The following is a 20245-nucleotide window of genomic DNA, read 5'->3' as shown; positions in this document are numbered from 1 at the left end:
CGAAAATGAGAAATGAAAAAGGGTGAAACCCTAGCAGAGCCAAAAAGAGGGAAAACAGAAATGTCTTTGTGTTGTAAAATGAGGCAAAGTGAAGTGTGTGTGTTTGGAGTGGGGAATCCGAATTTAACCCCTCCAACACACATAAACCGAATTGGGCCTAAACAATGGGCCCAAAGCTAAATTACAATAAAAACAACTCCTAAATTAAAAATACAATCTTCACTTCAACACATATCCTCGACTTCCATAATGCCCAAAATGTCATTGGTGCCAAATGTGATCTGAAAATGATAATAGATTTAATCAGGCCAAATAATCCCAAATTAACTCATTTTAGGAATATTAGTCCAATAAAGTCTAAAACACTAAACCATGTGAAACAAAGTCAATTAGGCACCAAGAATCATCAATCATGCTAAATTAAGGTTATGAATAGTGTGTAATATACTGCTCATCACCCATTCACTCGTTTTCCCTTATTTTCATCACTCCAAATTCAATTTACTCATAATTTTAATTCAATTAACTCTAAATTTCAATTCAATCTTCATGTTCCCTTCTCTATTTGGGCAATTTCAATTCAATCTTCATGTTCCCTTCTCTATTTGGGCACAAATTGCCCATCCTTCACTTTCTTTCATTACTAATATTATCTCAAACCCAAGGTATGTATTACAATGAGTACGTCAACTAGTTTGGAGCGTTGTTTGATACTGTTCATGGTGGTTAAGCTTGTAGATAGCTTTTTCCATGAATATTTAGGCGTTATTATCTTCGGCGTCTTCAATTTATTTTGCCTAGAACTTTCCAAATATATGATGCATTGACTGTTGGATGTTTCGTGACTCAATTTTCGGTTGGAAGACCAGCTCTGCGACTTAGGCAGAGATGAACTCGATTTCTACCTCTCTCAATTGATTTGGAGTCGCCATCTTTAAACAAGGATTCTGAGAACGAAAGTCGATTACGGATCGGGGAAAGTATTAGCATCCGGTCCGCCTGTAATAAAACGGTACCCTCGCTAATCACATTGATTTTTATGCCATTAAAAATAATATATTTAAAATTCAATTAGTAGAGCAAAATATTTTCATTTTTATAATTGTGTATGATACAAGTTCATCTTGCTCCTACGTATTCCTAGCTGCAATAAGAAAATCAAGACTACGTAGTTCTGGTTTGAAAATTGATTAATTGGTTTGATTGATTCTTGTTGATTTGGAAAATATCGATAGATTTGGCGGAGTTGATTTTTAAATGTTTATAATATATGTTTAGAGACGGCTTTGGTCGTAAACCTTCCTCCCATTTTCAGAAAAGTTAGAGACGAACCGACATCCTATTCTTGCATTCTTTTTTTATTTCTCATGGCATTTCACTCACAGAGGCTCAATTCTTATACTTACGAGAATATAGATGAATCATGAATTTTATTGATTAATATGTGATACTAAAAGGTACGTAATGAAATGAATGATGAGATGTATGGAAAGAAAACAAAAAAATTGGAGAGGTCTATTTTATTTCATCCTATCATACCTGTTGATATCAGCAAGGAATAGAGATTCATAGTTTCATGGAATGCGTGATAATGGTAGAAATAGAACAATGTGTGTGTGGTTCACAACCACAAATCACAGGATTAGGATTTAGCACGTTTTAGAGTGTTATGTATTGTGAGAATGACTCAATTCTTGTAATTAGAAACCATTTAACATCAAAATGATATTACAATACCTGATGAAACTGCCTGACACTGAGATGCGTGTATTAGGGGAATAGTATGAAAGCCTATTCCTTTACCCTTTGGATCCTTCCCTCTTTAGTTTACTTTTTATGCTTTTCTCTCTCTTTCCTTATATGTGATACTTTTTCACTTGTGTATATTGCTCTCTGGTATGTTATCTCTTTCTACTGATTTTTTTCTCTGAATTGCTGGTGTGTTATCCCTTTATATGATGTGTAAAACTCCTTGAATTGCCTTAAACGGATACCATAACTGTTAATTTCATGATTATTGCATTAAGGCTGCCCATGAATGCTGCCTTTTGTGCTGATTATGATTGTTTGTATGTGTAACTGTAAAGGGAATGACTTCTGGTTTGCAACTGTGCCCCTTTTGAAATTCTTCTAATTGTTAACTCACATCATGCTTTTTTGTGTGTCATAAATGCTATGATTGTAACTTTCTGGATGACTATTATTTCTACCAATTTCTAATACTTGTCCGTCTTCAACTCTTATTTGCATGCTATTAAATTAAACAGGTTTCATTACTTCATTTGTATGTTATGATTGTAACCTCCCCTCTACTGTTACAGTCGATGGAATCCAGTGGTAGGAGTCCCTTGCTCTCCCTTAATAACTCCCAAATCCGTTTTTTTGTCGCTAATATTCTGCAATTGATATGGCTTTACCATTGTGCAATCGAGTATAGATTGTGTCTTGCTTTACTACCTGTTTTATCATGCACAAAACCAGCTGCAAAAACATTTCAGCCATTGTAGAAATATTGTTTGGTAATGTAGTTTGGTTGAGAATTTCCCTATTTGATGTTTGATTTTTTGTATTCAGGTAGACCTTTGCAATCTTGGGTTGGAAACCATATGGAGGTGAGTATGATGTATGAAAAGATGATGCTGGTATTGATGAACATGCTATTTGCCTTCTTGGATCGTCATTATTGAATTTAGAATGGTGAGGGCTGTGAATAAAAATATGTTGGTAGCCATCACAATATATTTGACTATGTAACCTGATTTTCTCCAATTGAACAACACCAAGTCCTCTATGCTTTGGTTTCTTTGAACTGCTCTTCTTCCCTTTCTTTGATGAAAAAGGTGACCCACTTGCTCTTTCATCTATAGAGCTTTTAAGTCGACATTCGTACACCGGGAATTACTGGATAGCTGGATCAGATGTGTATTTGTTTCAACTTCAACATAACTTAATTGCTTTGAGCATGTTTGTACTGTTCTATTGTTTGTGCGTATGCTTTCTTCTTCTTCTTCTTCTTCTTTTGCAGTTTGAAGTTGGCCATAGAAGATAACTTGTACGTCCAGTATTGATCACTTGTTCGTGATTCGCTATGGTTGCAAGGCTGAAGTGACTACCCCTTTGTTAGATCTGGATATGGTCTCCTTCAAACTCAAGTTTGCCTTTGTAGCTTTATGGTAGGAAAAGAACAAAATGATGTAATATTCATGTGTTGAACCTTTGAAGTTTCTTAGTATTATTTATCCTTGTTCATAGAGAAACATTTAGAAAATATATCCCAGTATGGAATGAGAACTCTTTTGTCAATGTTCTGTGATTGTGATTGCTCACTTCCAATTTTCCACTGTGTAACTTTTAATAGAAAAAGTGTATCTCTTGCACATGTATCATGTTTAACAATATTTACTAGTACTTTTATTATCCAAATACTCTCACAAATCATAAAATGACTATTTAAGGTTTTTTATTTTTTTTTATTCCATGAATATTGGCCAGACAATATTTGCTATAAACAATTTAATATCTCCGAGACTCTTATCAATCCCCTTAAAAGCAATATTTATGTGTCATTAGAGCTTCATTCCATATGATTAAATTTGTTTGTTTCAGTAGTTCTACAAGTTAATACCCACGGTGAATGTTACATATAGAGTTGTCAAGATTTGATATAAGTATCTTGAATTTAGATTGTGTTATTCCGCCTCCTGGTAACTACAAAGAAACTATACCACTTGAAGCTATAGTTAATACTCTGTGCTTCTAAGACCTCAAATGCATATGTAAAAGCTTATCACATATGAGTCTTTCTAGTACCTCCAGAACTATATAAGAAGAACATGCGTCGTTTCTTATGATGATAATTGTAACACCCTTCCTTGTGTAGAAATGAAATTATATACAAGAACGCCGATCATGATCTTGCTTAATTACAGGTTGGCAATTAAAAATAGTACATAGTTTTTTTTTGAATATAACATAGGCATGACATATAGATATATTTATAACAACACAACCACATAGCTGGTGGCATTAGATTAGTCTATCAACACCACCTCTAAATACATAGTCTCAAAAGTATATTATGAGTCACCATATACATAGGTTCATTACAAGGACTGATGTATAGTAGTGATGAGCACTATATTACACACTATTCATAACCTTAAATTAGCATGATTGATGATTCTTTGTGCCTAATTGACTATGTTTCACATGGTTTAGTGTTTTAGACTTTATTGGACTAATATTCCTAAAATGAGTTAATTTTGGGATTATTTGACCTGATTAAATCTATTATCATTTTCAGATCACATTTGGCACCAATGGCATTTTGGGCATTATGGAAGTCGAGGATATGTGTTGAAGTGAAGATTGTATTTTATTGTAATTTAGCTTTAGGCCCATTGTTTAGGCCCAAATCGGTTTATGTGTGTTGGAGGGGTTAAATTTGGATTCCCTACTCCAAACACACACTTTTAATTTGCCCCACTTTGAAAAACACACATTTTCGGTTTTCCCTCATTTTGCTCTGCTAGGGTTTCACTCTTTCTTCATTTTCTCATTTTCGGTTTATTCTTCCATTGCCATGGAAGGCTAAATTTCTGGACTAAATTCCTTTGGTAATGTATCACAACTCTTGAGGTTTTGTTATTAATGCATTTTCGGTTTCTTTATTGTTGATTTCTTCTATCTTTTCTGAATATGGTTTGCTTAATGCCACTGCTTAGAAACTGGTTGGTTGAGTTTATCTTCACTTAGTTGATTTACTCTCTCTAGTGCATGAATGCTTAGTTCGTGTGAATTTGTTAATCGTTTCATACTTTTACTAATTTCGCTTAGTTTGATGTTTAGGTTTTGGAACTTTGAATTGATTATCGCTTAGTTAATTGATTCTCAACAAATTCGGAAGTTAATGGTTGGAATCTGAAAATAATCTTTTGAAACCGAGGATTGAGTTGTGAACAAATGAACCAAAGGGATTTAGCCGTTTTATTATATTGTTTAACTACTGTTTCTGAATTGATTTATTTTCATACTATCCAAGAACAAAACCCCCCTTGTGTGTTTGTGAGTATAAGGTGTTTGAAGCTTTTCTTGAAAGATAATCCTTGGGAAACGACCTAGGAGTCACTTCCTAGTACTGCAGTTTTAATTGTTATATTATTTGTATCGGGTACGACCTCGATCAAGTAGTTATATACATATAAGCAAAAAAAAATCCCTACAATTGGGTGTACACTAGACTATCCATAACTGCCAAAATACTATATAGTAACGTTTTGCATACATAGACTACTGAAAGTGCAAAGTGTCAAGGATCGTACTAGCAATGCTTTGCCTATGTTTTGATGAAGACAAGGTTTTATTAAAGCTTGAAGATGGCTCAACAATCAACATGCCTAGAACTTATTGGACATATCTAGACTAGGTTATATTAATAGAGTCATAATTCTAAATAGTCTGGGATGTGTGCCTTAGTAAGTGAGTATAGGTAAGGTAAACTCAGATGCAAGTCTCTCAAGCCATTATAATTGTCATATCACATTCATGAGACATATCATCTAGTTAATTGTATGTTCATGCATTAATCATACATGTTATATATGCATATTAGGCATCATATAATTGTTAAAACATGTATAGGAGTTAAGCATAACATATGAGTAGTTTGCCTTTTGAATCACGAGTTTTAATATGCTCGTTAATCGATTAACGTGATGACTTAATCAATTAACTCAAATGTTTTTATGTTATATCATTTTTTATGTTACAACTGATTTCTGTTTCATCATGTTACACTGGTTAATCGATTAACGTGGTAACTTAATCGATTAACAGGTTTGTTTTATGTTATAACTGTTTTCTGTTTTAACTGCTTAACGGATTGTAACGGTTTGAAGTGTCAAAACTGTTTTGTATAAGTTTAGGCAATTTGCAGAGAAGTGTAGTATTGCATACTATTGTTTAGGATTAACTAGAGAGCATATTTTTGTGATTTACTTTGTGTTTTGCAGAGAGAAATGCATGTGTGAGGAAGAGAGATTAACATGCCTTATTGAAGTTGATTCATTGTTATTTGCATACTGTTTTTCATATGATTAATCTCATCCTTTTCTATTTCACATGTTCATGCATTCTTGATAGAGATTCTTAGAGAGATATTTTGTGTTTACTGTTTTTGATTAACTCACATATGCATTATGGCTTGAGTGAATTGTGAGTGGGTTAGTCTTAAGCACTGGCGGAACATGTAAAGGGCAGGTGGGGGCAACTGCCCCCCTGAATTTTTAGTTTTTATCTTATTAAAATAATGTTTTTTTACCTCTTTACCTATAGCAATATATCCTATGTTGTTTCATGTGTCATTGGTTATGTTTGAGTATTTAATTATTAAACTCTTAAATTATAAAAAGTCATATATATAATGACATATTTTTTGGAAAAACATATGTACTTCACTCCCTTCACCCAAATGACGTCTTTATGAATATACACATTTATAGATTATAAATAAATATAGTATAACATGTTATCCTTCAAAAAATTATACATAATTGATAAAAGAAAATTCTTACATGTGTAGATGTTGATGTTACTTATAATAATATGATTTCATTTAAGTTAGTAACTATTTTACATTTGATAAAAAATATTATGTATGTATTGATAATATATACACTAATGATGCTTATAATTTATTTAATATTTATAAGATATGTATTTTTGTCAAAAATCTATTATGTGAATTTCAATGAGCAACAAAAGATTAGTTTGAGATATCAATTTCAAAATTTTATTGTCATGTCGTTAGTCATTCAAGTTTGAAAAATTCTCAATCATAACAAAAACAAATTCTCAATCATAACAAATTTTTTTTTCCAATCATAACAAAAACAAATTCTCAATCATAACAAATTTTTTTTTCCAATCATAACAAAAACAAATTCTCAATCATAACAAATTTTTTTTTCCAATCATAACAAAAACAAATTCTCAATCATACGTCGTTAGTCATATATTGTTTCGTCTTATTTTAGCTATTATGGTTTAGTTACTACATAAATATCATTTTCAGCAACAAAGATAACCAAACAAAATTATGTAGTAAGATAGAAGATAAATTTCTTGTAAATTATATAGTAATTTATATTGAAAAGGAAATAACTGAAAATTTTATCATATATGATCCTTCATATTCATCGTTACTCAATTAATTTTAGTAATAAAATTGTAGTTAAATATTGTTGCCCCCTCTAAAATTTAGATCAAGATCCGCCACTGGTCTTAAGGTTTTTCATTGTTATAATTTGAGCATTATTGTGCTTGGTAAACCTTGTTTTTGTAATCTGTTTTTGTGTATTGGATTGGTCTCTTGGTGTCTTACCACCATAGAGATAGAGTGATTCTTCACCAAGACAAGGAGGTCTTGAATTGAGAACGAGAATCTTGGTTGGGGCTAGTTCGTGAGAAAGGTTTTCTTAGGCGATAGGTAGAGTCAAACCAAGGATTAGATGTTCTAGGATTTCAAGAAAGAAGCATCCTGAGTCTGGTAAATTGAATTGGTGTATGTGATATACTTGTATTCAATATAGTGAAGAAGAAAATCTCCCAAGATCAGAAGGGGAGGCCTGGATGTAGTTTGTAGTGGACCGCAAACGAACCAGGATAAAAATCCATCTTTGCAAGCTGTTCTCTCTTAATCTCCTTTAAATTTCTTACTGTTTTAATGCGAGTTAGAAGCTAATATTTTGAATGCTTATACCCTGCCATATACTTGTTAATATTGCATAAAGATATCTGCTGTATCTCTGCTTATCTGTTAATAAATAACTGTGGAATTAGCTGCTCTGATCATTCTGCTTCTGTTATATGTTAATCGATTAAGCCCACTAGTTAATCGATTAACTGGGCTGTTTCCAGAACTGGGGTTTGGTGTGAGAAGCGGTGATTGATATCCACTACACCTATTCAACACCCCCCTTCTAGGTGTGTCTAGGTCACTGACACTTAACAACTACTACCGTATCTGTCTCACTTCCTCACACTACTATCCTCCTACACGACCCTCCTCTGAGAACTTTTCTGGCTCATACTCATCACTGGAAATATATGTCACGCCATTTCCGACAATAGGCTCGGTGGGTGAGAGGGAGTACTTTGGTGAAGGAGATAATCAGACCCTCTTTCCTGGGATGCAGGTATCAGCCCTATCACTATGATTCCTTCCATGCACCTTGTGAGAAGGAGATCCTGGAGCGTACTCCAGAATTCCCCTCACAATGGGAGTGGAGGAACCCGAGTGACTCTCTGAGGGAGAAAGACCCAAACATCACTAGCATGTCAGAACCCCTAGAGTCGTCTGAGGACGACTCCCCTGGACTATCAACGGTCTCGAAGTGGGACGTCTCACCGAAGATATCGAGATGTCTCGTAATGGTTCAAGCCTAAGGCTGGAATGACGAGAAGAACCAGAAGAAAAACCAAGAGGAATGGCAGGTGAAGGAACATATCTGATATGAGTATGAGGAGGTATCAATCGTAACTCATATCCGTCTGGAATGTGCATAACATATACTGCTGGCATGGTAGAGCATTGGGGGAGTGGTACTCTAAACCAATCTGAATGTTTGCTCCACATATCTATATCTCCCTGTAATACCGCTTGATACCAACGAAATTTAATCTCACCCTGAGATAGAGGCACCATCTATTGGAGAGTAAGTATCTAAAGTATGTATATATATACATCAACATAACATGAATATAGAAAATCATCATACAAAGATATGCAAATTCACATATTTATCATAATTAAATTAACGCATGATGATGTCATGACAGATGCATCACTCATACTTTTACTTTAGCTTGACGAATAATCTTCTAGATAAATGCCTGAAGAGTTAACTCCTAGTAGGGCCCTAATGAATTAAGAACAACAATGGGACCGACACTTGTCGGGACGGACTAGTTCCATGTTGTTCTTAGGAAGCGGACATGATGAATATCGTGACGTGCCCACCATTGGTAACTAATTAGCAAAATATCATGCACTCGGTAGCGTCGGAAACCCTCCGGTCGGCAAAGATAACCACCATATCACCTTGATCACGATACTTTCAAGGGATGTCATAGGCCACCACAATTATCGGAAAGAGTTCCGTCGGCTCAATGGAGCTACCCCTTCCCTTAACAGATCAATTTTTACCCATAGTGTCCCCTCAGCCAAGTCACACAAATAAGGTACCCCTCTAGGTTTTCAACATAATCGACAGTGTTGTATCTTTCAATAAACAATACCGTTCATAAATCAGTGTAGGCGTATGGGTATAACATACCTTTTTATAGGCATAACTTAGGATTCGATTATTTAAAATTTCAAAAATCACTTGGTAACCACCACATGTAAAAACTCAGTCTTAAATCATCTAAAATTTATCATTTTAGGAAGGAGATTTGTTTTCGTAAATATTTCAAGTATCTATTTCGCACTAAAAGAGAAATCTCCCAATGTTGATGAAAATAGGATTTTCATATCACCGTACTTTTCTAAGTTTTCCAAAAATTGAAGTTCTTTTCCAATTCCTTTTCGAATCCAAAGTTATACGACAATGCTCACAAGTTATGCCACGCTGAAGAGTTATGCAAATGCTTCACAATTTCAACTATTATAGCATGCGTCAGTTAATTGAATAACATATTAGTTTAATTTCATGATTCATATAAGTCAACTAATAATGCATTAAGCACAATGATAACACCACTACTCAAACAATTCAATTAACAAAGTCAATTTCATCGTTAGCTCATTATAGACGAACTCATGAGTCTCAACACTCATTAGTTCACGACCATAGTAGTAGTATTCAACTAAAACTGTTTTGGGCATGACTTAGAGATGCATGACTATCTTTGGCATCAGTTCTAAGCCCATATTTATGAAAATACTTCTCTCTATATTTGTACCTTCCCTGGTCCTATTAACTTCTTGTTGCAGCTTACCCGATTGTCGAGTACCTGATTATGTCTGAAACGATTAATCTTGATATTTCGATTTTATTAATAAAAAAAGTTAAGAAGTCATCCTAATAGGGATCTAGACATGTGAACATATAAAAATATTTATTTTTGATAAAATTAGAGTCTTGACTAGGCAAGATGAAAAACTCCTAGACAGATTTGACTTAGAGGCTCAGAATTGGGCTGCAAGGTCTTGATTCGCTCTAGAATGAGTATCAGAATTCGATAGCTTAAGACGTACATAAATATTACTTAGGTGAGACTAACATTTGACATATTTCAGTTTTATCCAAGGAGACTAAGAATTCTAAGTCTTCCTAAAGTCATTGGTTTCGATTTAGGATTTTTCGACGAGATAAATGACCTCCTGTTGTCATAGAAATCATAAAAGAGTGTCATAATCCCTTGATAGTGTAGTAGAAATAATTTAACAGAACCTTTGATGTGGAACATGTGATTTAAGGTCATCCCTAGGCCATTTGGGACATTACCAAAGAGTTATGGTGACCTAAAGGTCGAAACTAGTGACATTAATGATGTTCGGGCTTCCCGATCGCATATGACGTATGGGTAAGCTTTGAAACTCTTAGATTTTCGTGATTAACTCCTAAACACACCTAGAATAGAATTATACCAAGAACTAAGCACATGAATATGGTTTAATGTTCTCCTAAAGGTTCACACACAACCTACAACACCAAAATCACCCTTTTTGATCAACACCTTAGCTTTTTAAGATGATGAAGTGTGGGTAGGGTTTTGGAAACCCTAAACCACAAATTTACAACCATAAAAAACCTCTAAGCAGCAAGATCAATCACATGCAATCACCAAATAACAACATCCATGCCATTCCCAATCAACCTAGAGACATAAGACTCCATAACATAGCCACTTTGCATTGATTCATTCACTTCTTTGGGGCTGAAACTTAAAACAGAACTTAAGGGTTTTTCATGTAGGAGTTTCGGTGATTAGAGTCCAAAATTGAGTTCACCATACCTCAAAATAGTTTAATAGCTTCTTGGTAAGAATCTAAAGAGAAGAATGATGAATTTCTCACAACCTACACAAGCTAAGGTTCTCACTTTAAGACATGGAGAGTTCAGGAGAGAAAATAAGCTAGGATAAACTAATATATTGGAAAACAAAGACCATAATTATGATTACCATACCATAGATATGTGAGATCTTTATTTGCATGCAAGCTTGGAGTGAAAAATGAAGGTCATCCCCTCCTTGTACCAAAATGACGTGAATGTGGGGGGAGGAAGAAGATGATGGAGTTTTGTGTAAGAGTGTAGAGTTATGAGCAACTGCAGCCATCTAGTGGCTTTATATATGAAGCGTGGGTGGGTTTTAGTGGGATAAGCGGGTGGTTAAGGGTTAATCACTCCTAAAGTTGACACATGGGGGGACATATGGCACCATTTTACACATAGTTATGCATGCTTCATTTTTGTTTGTTTAATTGATTTATGATCTCTTTTGTGTGAAGCATGGATATGCATTATTAGACACCTTAAGACAAGTGTATATATTTTCTATATGAGTATTAATAATAGTTTCAAAATCTCAACGAACTAACATGATCAACTACAGGTATTCCTAGTTTTTCTTAAGAGAATTATTCAACTATATATTACTTATGAAATTAAGATATTGTTTCTCGGTACCAATACAACTCAATCCTAATGACTTATTGAGAAGTTAAAAAGGTTATAATGTCGTTCAATCCATACCGACCGAGCCCTCGTAACGATAGACTTACCCGATAACGGGTAATCCTAAAATTTGGACAGTTTTGCATTCAATACAAAATTGGCCTATTTTCGTCATCCTCAATTCATTTATAAACTTATTTTTATACTAGGAACATATTTATATAGTTCCTAAACGAGTAACCAAGTTCCTCACTTTTTAACTAAGTCCTATGAATAGGTTACTTGTTATTCAAGTATGCTAGTCCTTACTTGAATAACTCTTATTCTAGACATAGAAAATATATACACATTTTCCATCATCAATACAAACATGAAAACAAGCATATATCGACACATATATCTATATGTATCCTACCTATTCCTATATCTACCTAAGTAGAAAGCTAAAAGGAGGGATGTGACAATTATTTGCTTCCATAATTGCGTGAAAGATATTTCTTTGTTCTTATGTAATAGTTTATATAAAAATCTAGATTTTTTTTATTTATGTCCAACCTTGCAAACATTTATGTATTATTACATATTTTTGTACATATAAGGGAATTGAAAAGAATATTTATGTTATGCTTTAAGTCCACTATGTCATAGTCAAGTTCTTCGTATATCAGCATGTTGCCTAATTGACTTGTTAAGTATCCATTTTGATATGACATTGATTAATAGTCTTTTAAACTCTTTCGGTTGGCTTCAACTAACTTTTAAATATCTATTAAAGTTAGATTTTTCAGTTGTTCATCTGTAAGTACCATCCCTATCAATGTTAAATAAGTGATATATGAGTAAAAAAAGTTATTGAATGGCTTAAATATAACAAAAAAAATTAAATTTTGGTTAAGGTAAGAAATTGTAATTAATTACATTATACTTTTATTTTTAAGATTAAAAACATTTATGTACCCATTAGATGACTATTACCATGTTTGGTGTCACAAATCCTCTGGTTTATTCATAAAACTTGATAAGAGCATTGTCACAAATAATTTCCTCAAGTAGAAATTTGAGCCTCATATCTTTGCATCTCTTAGAGCTTTTATATATTCTTTCTCTTCTTCAAGCAAACTCATTGCAAAATATGTTTCTATGAATGTTGGATAATGAATATTTGAAATTATGCTAATATCTTCATAGCTTGTTGATTCATTAACAATTGTCAACATCATCCATAAATACTATAGCTCACTAATGCATGGACGAACCCAAATTGGTCTATCAATAGTATAACCTGATTTTTATGGCTTCCAACATTTGTTTCTCTTTATATATACAAACTTTAAAATTTATTAGGCATTAATTAAATTTTAACCTTATGGGTGTGCTTTATTTACTTCCATCCAAGTAGTAAACATGTAATATGATACAATTGCTCTTGAAAGTATATTGTCAATAACCTAGTGATCATTATAATAGACATGTTGTATTGGAAGATGAGAGTAAAATATTTCAAAAGCCGGTTATCTACCATGAATTGGAAGTTAAATATTCTCCAACATGTTGAGGATGGTGATACATATATGTAATCAAGATATTGCTTGATATCATCAATATTCCCTCGATTATGTGCTCCATCATTATGTGTTGGCTCAATAAAGTTGTGATCCTATTATAACCTATGTTGATATACTTGAATAATTACTTCACTAAAGTAATTGGATTATACCATTCCATATTAATGTATGATTGGTATTTCATTAATAGATATGTAAGGGCACAATATGATGATTGTCAAGAGAAATACCATTTTTACAACTCTATTTTCGTTGTCTCTTCTCATATACTTTGGATAGCCATCTTGCTGATCAATTGTGGCTTGTTGAAACTTTTTAGAAAAATAGTTAGAGCATTTACCATCTTTCATACATGCAAAAGACCTATTGCATAAACACATGAACCATACATCATATATGACTTAACTAAGGCGTACAATTCTGGGTCATCTTCTAAATTTGGAATTTGTATAATTCTATCAATGTTATTAGTAGATGTGTACTTTTTATCTGGACGCAGGAAAACAAGTAAGCATGCATGTGGTAGACCCTTTTTTGGAATTCAATTATGTACATATCTGAAACATGAACAAAAGATTAGTTGTTAGGTATTTTTCTTACAATATATAATTACATAAAAAAATAAATGAAAAATATGTTTATTATAAACTTACATGAAAGTAATTTTCCCAAGATATCTTTCTTCCTCAAATCATGTAGCAATTCCTCAAACTTCAATTTAAACACCCCGGATGTAATATTTGGACGATCATGTGACTTAAAACCCATGGACTTTAGTAATCTTAAAATTTATCTCCATTTAAGATTGCATGTCATAGTAAAAAAAAAAATCAGAAAATCCCACAAAACTCCAAAATTCCATTCATTCAAAATATAATTGATTAGTGTATCTAGGACTATAAACAAAAGTTGAAGGTAGTATAACTCTTTTCCCTTATTTGATTCTTGGCTTTGGATATTTGTTTCAGGGTGATTCAAATTTTTGTATTTGTCAACTCTTAGTTTTGATTAGGGCTGACAATGAACCGAACCAACTTGGTACTCATTCGAAATTCGACTCATTATTTAGTATTTGATTTATAAACCAAATGAGTCGAACTTGAGTCCGTTAAATAAACAAGTCGAACTTGAGCTGAATACAATTCTACTCATTAGGTTGATGAGTTGACTCGATATATTTATATATATATATACATATTATATAAGCTAATTGTTTATGTTTATTATGACTCATGCATTGTTTTACATATTTATTATTATTATTATTAATATATATATATAAACAATGTTATATATGTATAACCTTTTACAATATTTTTAAAAATGAATTAATTATTTGAGTTGTCCAAATGAACAAATTCGAACTGAATAATTCACGAACTTTAATCGAGCCGAAGTTGAGCTAAAATAAATAAATAGTATCAAACTCGAGTCAAGTTTTAAGCTATGAAAATCCTTATCAAGCTGAACCGAGATGAGCTCTGGTTTGACTCAGCTCGGCTCATTTCTTGCCCAAGTTTTGATTGGTTCCTTTTTATAAAAGACAATCTTTCAAACTCAACCATAGTATAAGCATCCACAAAAAATTGATGAAATAATCTTCTTAATCGCAACAAAGTTTATACCTCACTTTTCCTAGATTGCAGTCTACAAGACATATATTCTCTTACAGTTTGACGATTCCTTTCTCTATTTTGAGAATTTGTCCTATGTCTATGAGACACGTCATGTCTATAACCATTCTCACTAAAAGGAAACAATAGGGGTATTGGAAAGCCAAATAACTTGCATGTAATTCATTAATTCTCTTCTAATGACCACTTTGTGTCTCCATAATAATATCTCTTTTTGATGCCGTGTTTATAGCACCAAAAATTAAAGAAGCTACTTCCAAAATAATAAGTAGGTTATTTATCTTAGTATCTGAGTTCCTCTCAGAAATTAGCTTTAACTTCTGGCTAGGAACAACATTATATTTTAATCTTTCCCTTGTTGTTTTAAAGGACTTTGCATGAATATTATTTTCATCTAACATTTTTGATAGTTTAAGTATAATCTTTGGATCAGTCTTGTTGTTTCTATGATAAATGAAAATTTAGGAAATCAATAATTAGTAATAAATAATTACAACAAGTCGTGTCAGATTTTAGACATATGTACCTTATTCCTTCCATAAATTTGATCTCTTTTATAAACCAATCTTATAGAAATTTCTACTAGTGGTGTTCTATTGATTGGATTAGCTTGTAAGTGCAACTACTGAGAATGCACCAATATTGATTGTTGCATCACTGATCTTGAATAATGTATTCCCTTATCATATAGGGAGTGCTTCCTTTTATTACGGGCAAGTGCAGTAGGATTATTTCAATTATTTTTGTCTACTTGCAATTAATATAGAAAATAAATAATGTTTTAAGAATATGTATAAATCATTAGGTAAGGAGGTAAATATTTGGCAGAAATAAAAAGTATAAATAAAAAATATAACTCTAAGTAATACAATTGAATGATATTGTTTTTTTTGTAGGAGGAATTATGCACAATTTCCAAAATCTACTATGATATTTTAAACTCTTCTGTTGTCTTTTTTTTTAAATTTCAAGAAAATTCAATTAATTGTATAAAAATGTTACAAATTAGATTAAAAGCAAATACATGTTGCTTAAATTTTATGTTAGAGAAGTAAGTTTATTTTAATTGTTCATCAACTTAATTGTTATAGAGATTTTATTCACTATGGAAATAAATGTTATACATATACACTACTACTAAGACAATCTTGGACTTCAAGCTTCTAATGGCTTAGCTTCACCTACTTTTAATGGTTATTCACCACTTATAACTTCTCCTACCAAGACTCTCGTGGAATGAACCTAGATTCTAATGGCACCTAGTCACTTTTAACCAAGGTTTCCCAAACCTTTTCTCTTCTTCTTGATGATACCACACATCAAAGATGAATGTTAATACGAAAGTCTAACTAAGTATACAAAAGGAGTAATTGAACCTAAGACGTGTTGAATGTATACCCTTCCAGAATCTATGAACCACTCTGCAAGTCTCACACAAGCAAAGTATAAAATGTGAGATGCAATGTTTATTTGTAAAAGGTTTGACAATATAAATTTTGAAATAACTTATCTAAAGATTCATGAAGTTTTCTCCTACCCTTCTTTTCTCTCTTTTTTAGAAACTCTTGGGAAAAGTTGGTTGAAAATATAGTTCAATTTTCTGATATAGTTAATAGATTAACACTCTACTTAATTGATTAAAGATTTTTGAAAAACAAGATTTTAGAAACTATAACTATCATTAATGGATTAAGCCTTAACTTAATTGATTAATTGGTTCCCATTTTTGAATATCTTAATTGACTAAGTAAACCTTAATTGATTAAAGGTTATATGAAAAAGCTTCTTTACACTATGGAATGAAGGTCAACAGCACGTACTTTAGATGTATAACAGCACTTTCGTGCGCTTTCTGTTCGACCGTAATAGTATATTGTCATTATTAACAACGTTTATAATACGCTATTGTATTGAATATATACCACATTGCATCACACAAAAAACGCTATTATTGCACACATACAACAACGCATCGTACACAAAGCGCTGTCATATATTTCATACATAAACAACACATTTTATAGGCGTTATAAGAGCACTTATTCTTGTGTTGTTGTATTGCATTTATATAACAACATATTCATAGAAAAACACTGTTATATTATTCATAAATATTCTCAAACAACACTTTAATACAACATCACAACATACACATAACGCAGTTGTATTAAACATATACAATAGTGCAGTCTATAAAAAGAACTATTGATTTGTACCCATTAATACATGCATATACATTTATTAGTGACACATACATTCTCAACAAAACATACATTTATGCATTCTCAACAACACATCACTACTACATTTTTGGCCTACGACAATGCTTCAACCTTCAACAGTTTTAAAACCGTTGTCTTATAGTACAATAGACAACAGTGTTAAAACCGTTGTCTATTCATTGTATTAGACCATGGTTTTTGATATCGTTCTCGTAACTGTTCTAAAAATTGTGGCCTATTGTACTTTAAGACAACGTGTTTATAATCGTTACCTACTCATTATATCAACTACGAATTTTATATTGTTGTTGTAATTGTTCTCAAAACTGTGGCCTATTATACTTTAAGACAACAGTTTTTTAACTGTTGCCTATTCGTTTTAAAAACAATGACCTATTGTTCTCCTATTTGAAGTGTAGCCATATCACTTATGCAAAATACCGTTCCCTGTTACATTTAATGATTTTATTATTAACTTTATATCTGAAAGACTAAAATATTTCTCTGCTCAAAACCCTTCACTATTCATTCTTCTTCTTTATGCTACACTCTTAACTCAGACACACTCAGCCTTCACTCTTTATTCTTCTTCTTTGTGCTATACTCATAACTCACACACACTCATCCCTCACTCTTCACTCTAGTGTTCAATCTTCAGTGTTCTCCATTACCTGAACCCTAACAGACTTACACAGACAATCGTAGTGCTCTTCCATGATAGAGATGCCGATTTGGTGTTCTTCATTTTCTATGGCCTCTATTCTCGTAATCTTTGAGGAAGATACCAATCAGAGGAATCTCACACTGTTATTGCCACCTTCGATATTTGTTTAGGGTTTTCTCCTTAACCTTCGTCATATTCCTTTCATCGTCTCAATTACATTAACAAATTTCTTCAATATTTTATTAGGATTTCCAAAGGTGTGAGAACCTTCTAATCTCAACAATTATTTTATATTGAATTCATGCCCAATAGCACCCTCAGGGTCTGGATTTCTGGTACTAAAGTGTTGCAATATTTTGTATTAAAATTAGCAATGCTTTCTTGTATGCTAATAGAAAAAAGATATCTACAACTTCATTTTGTTTGTCCATATTAACCTCTTTTCATGTATTCTGCTATAAGTCTCAAGTTTTGGCATTTAGTTTTGAAAAATATTGTATATGTTCATTCAAATTTTAATGTTTTTGGGTCTCAACTCTCAACAGTAAGATTAATAGCCTTTTAGATCTAGAGTTTGTTTTGACACAAATTGTGAGATTTTTTTATATAGCTGATAAGGATTGTATGATGTAGCAAATAAAAGTGAAAAAAAAGGAAAGCTTAAGTTTTGGTATGAGGCTGCAAATTACAAAGGGTGCAACCAAAAGCATACTATATCTATATACAGAGGCCAACCCTCCTATATTCCATTGTGATATCAAAGCAAGTAACATGCTTTTGGATTCCAATTTTATTGCTAAAGTGGCCAATTTTGGACTATCACGGCTTGCATCATACTTAGAAGATGAAGGAGATTTTCTAAAACACATGTCTATAGTTGTGAAAGGAACACCATTAAGTTTTCTTAGGAATGATTTCATATCTAATATTGTTTTTTAACTTTGTATTGAGAACTTTCTCATTAGATTTGCAACTACTACCTTTTATGTAAATTAGAAATTTAATAATATATTATAACAATTGTTATCACTGTTGCAAGTTGTGAGAATTGTTCCAGCACTTGCAGGGGTTGAGGAAGAGCTGGTAATACGAAGGTACGCATTCTCATTAGAAATATCAACAATTCATAATATAACTATTACTTTGAATAATATTTGTTGATAACAATATGATAGATGTCAAAATTGGCTTCTTATTTTGGTCTGGGGCAACAAAAGCACATGTATATTAACCATTTCTAAGGTATAGCTATAGTACTTAATTCTTAGACTGATTCAATTGACTACTATATGACTGAAGGAGTGTATAGCTGTTGTAACTCCTTTAAATGCAGATGACTGAAGGAGTGTAAAGTCTCTTGTTTAAAGCCCAAGGGAAACAACCTCTTAACCATGTACTCAATCATTCTCATCCACTTCTAAGTTTTGTAGTAGGAAGATAGAAAAGTTTCACACAAATCAAACACTTCTTTTATTACATAATAGGCACATACCAACACCAATATAATACATTATCCAATATGTGATTCTTTCATGTCCCATTGTATCATCTGAAAGTGCCTATAGATTATCTATCGCATTCTGAAGAGTGTTGTTGGTATAGCTCTGCACAAAAGATGAGTGTAAAATATGGCATTTCGACTCACAAATATCTATAATTTGGTGCAGGTGTGATTACTCTGGGTATGGCCAGTCAACCAGCAAGGTTTGTAAGAATATATGATATGCTTGTTCTTTTTGTGTCAAGCATTGATGTGGATAGTGCTACAGATAAAGACACCTACTATGAACATTATTTTTCCTGAACTATAGCCACCAAGTGAGCATACTACATAATATGCAAATATTGAGGATGAATACAAGTGTCTAGAAGAAAGCTATTGCGTTAAGCAAGAGGATATAATCTTTGATGGACAATATGTTGGAAGCAGTCCCATTTTCATTCAATTGAGAGTTGTTGTTCTGGTGTTGCTTTATGTTTATATGCAGAATATTGACAAAACTTCACTTCTTTTATCCTTTTATTTTATTTTAAATTGATCTACTTGTTATATAGTATGACTTATGTCAGATATGATAAATATTGGCATTCAAGAGCGTTGTAATTCTTAACCATTTTGCTATTTATATGTTTTTTACTGCATTCTTAGCTTTCTATTTTTTGGAGTATTTTTTATCTAATTTTATTCTAGAATAAAAGTGTAATATTATGTGTTCTGAAGAGTTAATTTGATTGGTTTGGAAACACAACTCTAGGTATTAAAGGTATTTAGAGTAACAATTTTTTAAATGAATAATTAATCACTTTATATATCTTAATTATTTTAAGACATTTTCTATATATTGATATTGAAACTATATTGTGTTAATTGAATTTATATTTTTTATTAATACAAACAAAGGCTATGGTTTTATAAGTGTTATGTAAACTATTATAGGCAACAGTTTTACGAGTGTTCTATAAACTATTATAGGCAACG

At 32.3% G+C, this 20245-nt stretch overlaps 1 long non-coding RNA gene across 1 annotated transcript; it reads left to right on the top strand.

Moving 5' to 3' along the window:
* Positions 1-539: 539 nt before the first annotated feature.
* Positions 540-19857, top strand: LOC109339328. Its single transcript, XR_002106652.1, has 4 exons — positions 540-551; positions 17673-19008; positions 19100-19159; positions 19434-19857. It is a non-coding gene; the product is annotated as an uncharacterized LOC109339328 (long non-coding RNA).
* Positions 19858-20245: the final 388 nt, after the last annotated feature.

This window comes from Lupinus angustifolius, unplaced genomic scaffold, assembly GCF_001865875.1.
Source record: "Lupinus angustifolius cultivar Tanjil unplaced genomic scaffold, LupAngTanjil_v1.0 Scaffold_69_15, whole genome shotgun sequence".
Lineage (NCBI taxonomy): Eukaryota > Viridiplantae > Streptophyta > Magnoliopsida > Fabales > Fabaceae > Lupinus > Lupinus angustifolius.
This window is presented reverse-complemented; position numbering and strand designations above follow the sequence as displayed.